Below are 10,109 nucleotides of genomic sequence, written 5' to 3'. Positions count from 1 at the left end.
CCTCCATCTCAAGCTCTAAGATTTGAGGAAGGTTTGAAAGATCCCCAATGTATTCTAGTATTGAGGGTGCACTTAGCAAAGTATCCTCCAATGGATTTATCAAGATTAAACCTAATGCTTCTTGAAGGAATTGGAAGCTTCAAGAAGTATCCATACTTTCCCATGAAGAGATTCCCTTCATCGTTGTGTCAATTCTTCCAAGCTTTCCTCATTATGCGTCAAGAATAAGCTTGTAAGGTAGTGGTTCTAGGGTAAAAGAAGAAAAAGAGACTCTTGTTTTTATTATTTACATCATCAACATCAAGTTTCATGTAATCTACATCCACCTCAACATTGTGTGTGAGTGTTCTAAAAGAAATTTCAAGCAAAATTCAACAATTTCTAAACATTAACCATGGTACTCTCAATCCATCCAACTTGGGTTCATACCTCAAATAAAGTGTCGAGACAAAAAATGGGCCTAATACTAGCTCTAGAATTGTAGTCAAGCCTTCTAAACTCACCTAAACAACCCCACGGCCTCGCGACCAAGAGCATAAAGACACTACAAACAAATTTATCAAAAGAATGCATTTGTAGATACAATCTCTAGATTGTAGTCCAATGTGATGCTCTTCCCAACTCCAAGCATAAGGAGTATCCAAACATATCGATGGCAAGCACCTCGACACAAACGAAGGGAGCACCTCCCAATTTATTGTTGTGGCCCCACTACCACTCTCCTACATCCCAGGGATTAGTCCCGATGTGCCATCTCAACATATAACAAATATGCACAAAATCCACTCGTCCCAATATTTGTTCTAGGAGATAGTATATTCCTCACCAGATTAGTCTCCAAGGAAATGATTGTACTAAACCTATAGCATAGGGAGCTTCACACTCATCATGGGTCAATAGTTTGAAATTAGGTGCTATACATCCATGAGATAATTCTCTTAATAACATGTTGATGCAATGCAATGCACAGTGGATGACTTTGAGTGCACAAGCGTTTTACTTAAGTGAAATCAACATTTTCAATGTGCTCAAAAATTCTTTCCATGATTTTATTCCACTAATGATGTTGCTCTTCAAAGACAAGCTAGTGCTAGACAATTATGTGCCATTGTATCTCTTAATATTTAAAATAAAATCGAAGCCTATACAAAACGTGCAATAAACAAATTAGATTTTGAACCATATTCAACACATAAAACCCCCTCTCTCCCTACCATCTAGGGTTTTTCTTGCAATGAGCAGGTTAAGAGGTATTTCCATGTATGCTTCAATATAATGTAAGTGATGAATATGCATTAAAACATAGAAATGGAGGTAAACTGAGGTAAACTCTCATGCTTTACCTCCATAATACTTGCACAAACATAACCCTAATTCTCTATAATTTTTATGTACAAATACTTTTTATTTTTATTCCAAATCCATATTTTTAGTATTTTTTCTTTTTTTATTTATATAAAATATTGTATTTACTAATTTTTCTAATTCAAGATACTAAACAACATTCTAGTTCATGTTGATCACCTAAAACCAAGAAAAACATACTTTTTCCACTTAAAACACACAGTTTGAGTTTTTTAGAATTAATAAATTCCATGCACAAAAACGGGTTCTATATTTTATACTTTAGAGTCCTCAAACACATCACAATCAAGCTTCAAATGAATTTTCATCACATATGAACAAGATTTGCACCATAAAATGTAAAAAAGAATCCAAATTTATACTAAAAAAGAGGCTTACAACCATTTTTCGTGTTTCGGGTCTCAAGAATTGATTTTACAAACACTGTGATTGGACCCACCATTTGTCTCCAAATAGTGTTGGTCATCATTGCTCAATGTTGGCATAATCCCATATCAATCCAAGCCGAACAACTAATCTCCATCCCAATCTTCTCTAAATAATTCCCACATGAATTGCCCATTGAAGGAGAGAGAGGAAGAAGAGAGAAAGATTGATTTTGCATCTCTGCGGATCACGCTATCCTTTTTTTGGATCCGAGACTAGCGATTCAAGGTGAAAAAGTCAAGAAAGAGGCTAGTGCAATCAAATCATATGAGAATATTTAGACTCTCTAGCCCCTCTCCCCTCCCTCAAATCATATCCTCATGGGCTGCCATGGCATCAATAATTTTTTTTTGTTAAAAAAGAAATCCCACCTCCCTCCTCTCTCATCTCATCAAATTTTTGGGTGTTGGAGGGCCCTAAGCATTATACCTCTTCTCCATTTAGTCACTTTCACATTTCCTTTCGATCCCCTTTGGCCAGGGTAAAGCTATCTCCTCATGCATTTAGCAAGACTGAATCAAAGTCTGAAAATTTCTATATGATCGACTTAGAGTCTTGCACTGCTTGGAGCTTGTTCCACTTTATTTTGACCCCTAGAAATTTTACTAAAAATCCAAGACTATTGTGAGATCCATCTTTAGACATGCTTTGAGATCCCGCCTTCCACCACGACAACCACTTAAAATCGTTAGATCCACATTCTTCACTTCTAGGAGCTTTTATTTTTACCTCAAATTAGAAAAAATTAGGACATTATGGGCTCTTATCTAGTAATAAAAATCGGCTTTCATTGGTGACACTGGGATAGGGCAACTCTAGCCGTCGAACACATGAACTAATCTACACATACAGAAATCATAAAGCTTATAAAGTTGATTTAAAGAAAAAAACACAAAAAACACAAAGAGATCTCTCACCCTACCCCCTAAAATTAAGGCAAAAAAATCCACAAGGGATAGGCTATGTATAATTTGATAGAGATCTTGAGTCAGCTATGCTTATCAACTGCTCCAACATAGACCGACTAAAAATAATTATTAAAAGAGTCATCTTTAGTGGTGGTCTAACCTGCCTATTGGACTGATGACAACTAGAGCAGGAACTCCTACTAGACGAGGACTCCTATAGTCTAGATTTTCTTTTCTAGATACTTTTGATTGAGCACTTTTTATACTTCAGGACTTGATACTCAAGCATGTAAAAAGGATGGAGCTGAGTGTATGGTGACCTAAGGAGAACATGGCATCAACCTCAGGTCATGTATCTCGGCACCAAAAAATCTACCAAGCTCTTGCAAGGTGACAGTAAATTCTTTTTCTTCCACTCATTTTTATTTTTACTCCAACCACCCTTATTTATTTTTTGCCTAAATGTCACCCCCACGAACACAATGCATCACCTGAGGTCTTACTCGTCCTTAGCAACCTACTAGGCCTTTGTAAGGTAATGATCATCTACTCTTGGAATTATTTTTTTTTTTCTTTTCTTTTTCCAAGAGTTACAATCCCTTTTACACACCTATGTACACTAGGTTTATAAAGATATTTATCATTTTCTATCTTTATTTTTGGTAGGCTTCCATAGCTACCTCATAACTATCAAAAGCTCCTAGAAACAATTGCTTAATAGACTAGCAAAATAGGTCACTAAGGACTACTCTCAAAAATAGCTTTTAGAGCACATGATAATGTCTTCACAAGAGGTGGCTAATTGCTCATACCTCCCCCAAATATATCGAACCAAAATCTGAGACTTCATGCCTTGATTTTCTGATCCACAAAAGAAGAAAATTTTTAACATATACAATATATATAGCACAAAGTGAAAGAACTTGGAAAGAAAGAATATCACATGGACTTGGCCACCACAAGAAGCTTCTATATAGTAAGAGGCTTGCTACAAGTACTCCTTTAGACCTATCTGGTGCAACATTAAAACAAGAAATCATTAAACACACTTGCACCAAACAAATGAAAGGCCCTCTTCGCCTAATGAGATAACCCAGTACACTACAAAATGAATGGTCCTCTTGGCCTTATGAAATCTGATGCCAGGAGGCATATTTCACGGTGGATTCTGTGCCACGGTGGATTCCGTGAGGTTTTACAGTGGATTCCGTAAACTTTGATGACCGGGGCTCATACACAAAGTGGATTCTTTGTGCAAGAAGTTGATGGGGACGCCTGTCCTTTTCGGGCGTTTCATTAATTTAGTGTGTACGTGGGTGATTCCATAGCGGGTGATTCCGCAAAATACATATTAAATTAATAAACGTTTATGAGTTTAGAGTGTGCACTCGTAATAAATTAAGGTTAGGATTTATTTCTAACCAGTTGATTTATTTATGTAGCTGAAGACTGCTAGGTATTCACTTTTGTCGGTTTAATTGTATTGTTTTACTAACGATTGTGAATGCTTCAGTTGATGTGTAGAGATAGCAGTGGCGGAGGAAAGCATTGGAGTCTAGCGAGTATTCGACCTATGGATTATATTTTGATAGGCGGCACGCCTATATTTTGTCATGTCTATTGAGGCATTTATTATTTATTATTATTTTGTATGCGCCCATGCGCACGGATATGTTATTTCTATTTGGGCATTGTGTTAGGCGTGCCAGACTCTATGGGCATCGTCCATTAGCTTTATTTCTATTTTTGTAAAAGCAAACTCAAAAGCTAAAAGCTTGATATATTTTTGTAAATTGGGCTATTCTTGAGCATGAAGAAGAAATATACATAAAATGCATGCTTTGTGAAGCGCTCACACAAGGCATGGGGGGAGATTGAACCAAATTGGTCTCTTGTTCTTGTCGTTCATGCTTTTTACATTGTAATTTGTGCAAAAAGGTAGAGTTCATTGTTCTTGGGGACCTTCCGGGATTCACTACGTGAGCATACAGCGACCGATCTGCGCACCAAAATCAAACATTAAATACCACAACAATGGCCTCTTGACCTAACAAGAATATAGCTATACATCACCCCATACAACATCCTATTGCTGAAAATAAATCCTTGGCCCCAACATAAACCATACTGAAATACAAAACTAGACCAAGGGATGGGAAACTTAGGCCCTATACTAAATGCATCAATTTATTAGCTATCCCTTCTACATAAAAGGGAAGATATGTTAAGTGAATATATTGTTGAATGATCCTATGCATCCATGAACGAATAGGAAGATGGCCAATAACTACCTAGCTCATCACCCATACTAGTCAATAAGTAATCCCCACAATAGCCCTGGGCTAATAAGATTGGGCACTTCTAATAACCCCTCACGAGCAACCATTATTGAGAAATACATCCTCAAAAAATGCATAATTTGCCAATGAATGTGAAAAGCAATTCCACTCACGAGGAACTAGCTGAGAAGTCATTGTCTCCAAAAATACAAAGTATATCCAAGGCTACATGATGATACATCCATAGAATGGGATCCCACCGCATACTATAGGTCCCATTCAATTAGTTGATCACTAACTTTGAATCACCTTTCACCAACAATAAATAGCAGATACCATCATGTGGGGCTATATTCAACCCCATAATTGAGGCCTTTTACTATGCCATGTTATTAATAAATGTGATGTCTAAATAAAATCCCATTTTCATAATGACTCTTTGTTAGGAGTCTTTAATAACCATATTGAAACTTGTATGCTTAGAGGGCTCTCCTAAAGCTCTAGCAAAATACAAAGTATAGATCCATGCTTAATTGATAGGCCACACCATACTAATCAGTTTACTTGTACTTATGGTAGTCAAAGTCAAGAGAAGAGAGAGAATGTATGGCAAGTACAATCCCTCCTTCCTCACTAAACTCAATAAGGATTCTAATAAGAACCCTATGACAATTATGGTAGTAGACCTTAATATCCCACGTGAAAGATTCATCCTACCACTCACTAATATGATAATCCTTAGTCTACTAGATTACTTGACCTTGGTGGTAACATTATTCTATATGTGGATGTTCAAGATAAGGAATCCTCAAAGTTTAAGTTGGATCTTGGAAGACTTACAAAGGTACCAAGTCCCACATCAGCCCCTACACATAATAGGGCTTCAACTGATTAAATTTTACTTTATTTTTAGACTCTACCCCCTACAAATTTGCCAAAAGAGATGTAGAGCCATTCTTTTCTGTATGGAAAATCTTGTAAGGGCCATCCCATTTGGGTTCTAACTTTCCAAGAAATAACTTTTTGCGACATGTATCGTAATATAGGACCAATTGGCCCTTCACAAATTTATATCTTTTAGCACAAAGGCCATGAAGCACTTTCCTCTTCTTCCCTACCTCTTGATGTAATAAAGTCTGCAATCGAATCTCATCAAGATGTGTGAGGGAGGTCAACCTTTCTTGCAATGTTTCCGAGTCTTCTCCCAAAGAATGGTTCAAAATGTAAACCTCATAGTGGATAACTCAATTTCCAAGGTCAGGACACACTCTTCTCTATATACTAATTTAAATGGTGTGTGACTTGTTGCTCTCTTGAATGTAGTATTATGAGCCCAGAGACAACCACATGAATTTTCTTATCCTGGCCACTCTTACCCTCAAATAGAGTTTTGGATAATGTAAGAAGATAGGAAGAATAGATGTTTAGTGTAGAAATAATAGTAATACCATGTCACACTAACATAGGTATAAAAGAGAGAGACATGTAATTTTTTATATCTTTTTGAAGCATTAATACATTAAAGTCTCTTATCTCATCACCTTGCTCATAGCCTCTGACTCTCACCTCCACCTATCTTTCTCTCTCTATTTCTAGTACTTCTCTCTCCTCTTTGTCACTCTCTTTTGCACTCTTTTGCACTCTTTTTTCTCTCTCTTTTTTAGTATTCTCTCTCCAGTCCACTCCTTTACAAGTGGTATCGGAGCATTGGTCTTTGCTCTATTTTTCTTATTTTTTCTTAATATTCAATATAATTTTTTATCATAAAAACCAATTTTAGACTAGTACTCCAAGTACAAGACATGGATAGTAACTAGTAGTGGTTTGCAAGACATCTATAGTGGAAAGAAGACTAAATTTGGAGATCTATGGGATAGATATGTTGGTGGAAGTACAAAATAGCAGGTCGTCATAAAAATTAATGCAATTTTGAAGGTAACATGGTCAAATTGTAAAAAATGTGGTTACTTTTCAAGGGAGGTTTCTCTTTCCCCTTTCCTCAAGCTCTTGTCAAGAATCCATGGAGTTTTGAAGAGAGATCTCCTTCTAGCTCCTAGATCATGAAGTTTCTTAGTCATTTTGTACTTGAATCTTCTTCTACTCTTCATCCTCAATAGGAGGAGTACCAAGTTGCACCATAGCTAGACTGTTTACAACTGTAAAAAACCCCAAAAATTGTGGCATAATTTTTGGGTTGTTCTCTAGCTGATTCCTCCTACTGTTGATCATTATTTGATTTTAGGCATTCTTTTCTTCGTAAAGTTGGCATTCTTTTCTTCTCCCATTTCTAAGAAACCCTAGCCATGGACAACCATGAAAGCTTCAGCTCAAGCTTTAATTTCTCTTTAATTTCTTGAAGATTCTTCACCCGTTCAGCTTGGGAATTCATTTGAGTAAATATTCTTGAAGAAATTGCAAGGATTGAGCACAAATGGCCAATGATTGAAGCTCAAGAGCTTCTATGGAGTCAAAATTTGTGGGAAATGGGTTTAATTCTTTAATCTTAATCATGTGAAGCTTCAAGATTTCTTCCAAGCATTATATGCACAAGGATTGAAGATTATTTTAGAAACATTGGTCAATCAAAGGCTTTATCAAGCATTTGGTGATCAATCAAGCCTTCATCAAACATACAAAAGGTATTCCTCTTCAATTCTTAATCTCTCTCATTCATCTTATTGCTAAGCTTCATTCAATTAATTGAGAGATTGTAATATTTCTGCCTGAAATATTAATCGACCCTAAACCCCACACACCTCGTGCAAAAATGCAACCCAAAGTAATCTCTCGTGTCGTAAAATGATTGGTGGCTAAATGCTTACTCCACGCACATTAATAAATTCTAGCTATGTGTTGTGTATGGAAGACCGTGGCTTGAAACCGCAAGTCCACACACGAACACCCTTCACGGGAAAAGGAAAATGGATAATTGTTAAAATTTTGCAATTTTTTTAAATTAACCCCTCCCCTTAGCCGATGCATGGTAGGGAAAGGGAGTATGATTGTGGGAAAAGCTAGAGTGGTGGAGTGCATGGGGGAGGGAGGAGGCATGTAGAGCCACGTGTGTGGATATCTTCCCCCCCCTTTTCCTATATGACCCCCCCTTAAAGCTTGAGGGAGGGAAGAGAGAAGGAAGTTATCGTGCTGCCCGCCATCGCCGCCTTCATGCCGTGCTGCTGCCGCCATCGACGCCTGCTGCGCCACGCTGCCGCTGCTGCCTCACCACCATCATCGTCATAATCATCATTGTCATCATCTATCCCTCCATCCTCATCATTCCCCAATTACCATATTCTCTCTCCACATTTTTTGTCAGAAGAAAAAAGCTTAGAAGCTTCCATAAGCCCTATTCTCCCATGCCTTTCCCGGGATTTTAAACCCATGTCTCCAAGGACCGAGTCCTGCGCGGGAGAGGGAGATCATGGATTGTGAGACTTTCGAACACGCGAGTAATCCAAGGGGGAGTAGCTGCGACAAAAGTCACTACATAAATGGCTCCGAAGCTAAAGACACGATGCACACAAGCGGGAGCTTCTACTCTGAGTTCGCGTGTGGATAACACCTCGAACCTCAATGCCCAAGTTCTTAAAAATTGATTCCGCATGAAAAGAATGCAGTAGGCATGTCCAATTCTTGTAGGCAAGTTTAATCACATTTGGAAATTTTAATTGCTCGCCAATTTACAAGATTTAGTTGCATGATGTGCACTTGAATTTACTTGCACTTCCAAGTTGCAATCTTGAACGCATATATTTCATAAGATAAAAGCTGGATTTGTCTAAATGCATCCTTGTTTGCCCTATGAAAAAGAACAGCACATAATGCATTTAGGTATTAATTTCCTAGTTGTGATTCGTATGAGATAATCGTTGATGTCCATTAGATGCTGTCCAAGTAGTTGCATTGCATGAAAGGGATTTATGTACCTTGTAAATTGCATGTGGTGAAAAATACATCCTAGGATGGGCTAAGTGCGGAAGGACAAATTAAATCAATAATGGTCCCATGGCATTCATGCATGGACTTCTTTTATCAAAGTTGGATTTGGGAATGGATGAAATTGTCATATTAAAGCTTGAATTCAATTGCATTAAACGAAGGGTTTATAGGCATAGTTCTTGATGTAAATCAACATAGGGTTTATACAAGTTAGCCCTAAATTGTCAATCGTTATAGTTTAGGCAAGGAAAAGAAATGGTCATTGTACATTTTATAGTTGTATAGAAGGAAAAAGTCCATGAATCGCATATTTGAATGGAATGTTATATCTTACAATTATTTACATCTTTTAGGAAAAATATTAGCGTCTCTAAGAAAAAATCACTTCTTGTCGCAAGACAATTAGATCGATTTAGGTAAATCGCTTGTAATGGCATAACCCACATGGGATTCATAAAAGCATAAATAGTTAGTACAATGAACACCTCAAAGTGCTAGGTAGGGTTTAGTTACGTTAAAAATTCTGCCTAGTATCGCACTTGAGATGCCAAGTCAAGACTTCCAATTCCAAAGATCCTACCCACATTCACGGAATGTTAGGGTTAGTGAAACGCCCATGCAAGAATGATCTAGGGTCTTTACCCTAAGGATTAATTGACCAAATACTAGACTTTCATTGAATTTAGGAACCCTGGGGCCAAAGCATTATCAGCCTAGCAGGGTTAGGGGTTGGGTTGGGTCAAGAGGTCTCCCAAACCCTACATCTTGACCAAAGGTATTCTCGACCAAGGAATACCGTTTGATGAGAGAACTAACCACGCAAGTCAGATGTGACTCCTACACAACAGGTTGCAACGTCGCATAGTTTTGTGTCTAAACCACAAAATAGTATTGCCACTCCTTGGAAAAAGGTTGGTAGGTTTTAAGTACAAGTTTAATTTGCAAGAGGATGAGTAGTCATCCTGCTTCATCACCCTTCTTTCAGACCGATTTGCCAAGTTAGGGTAATTATGAATTGCATAGTAGGCAATTGACCAATCAAGTTAGGGCGACGAGGTTGCCCAGGAATTATTGACCCTAATGTAAGGAAACTTAAGGTATTTGTTAATTGGGTTAACAAGGTATCAACCCTAACCCAAGGTTAAAAGGGTAAACAAGCAACGAAACCCTTGGGGATCTTGCCAAGTTGCAA

Source organism: Lygodium microphyllum, chromosome 30 (genome assembly GCF_053477565.2).
Source record: "Lygodium microphyllum isolate KBCC chromosome 30, Lygodium_microphyllum_v1.1.10, whole genome shotgun sequence".
NCBI classification, from domain to species: Eukaryota; Viridiplantae; Streptophyta; class Polypodiopsida; order Schizaeales; family Lygodiaceae; genus Lygodium; species Lygodium microphyllum.
The sequence above is the reverse complement of the archived record's forward strand: the minus strand, read 5'-3'. Positions refer to the sequence as shown.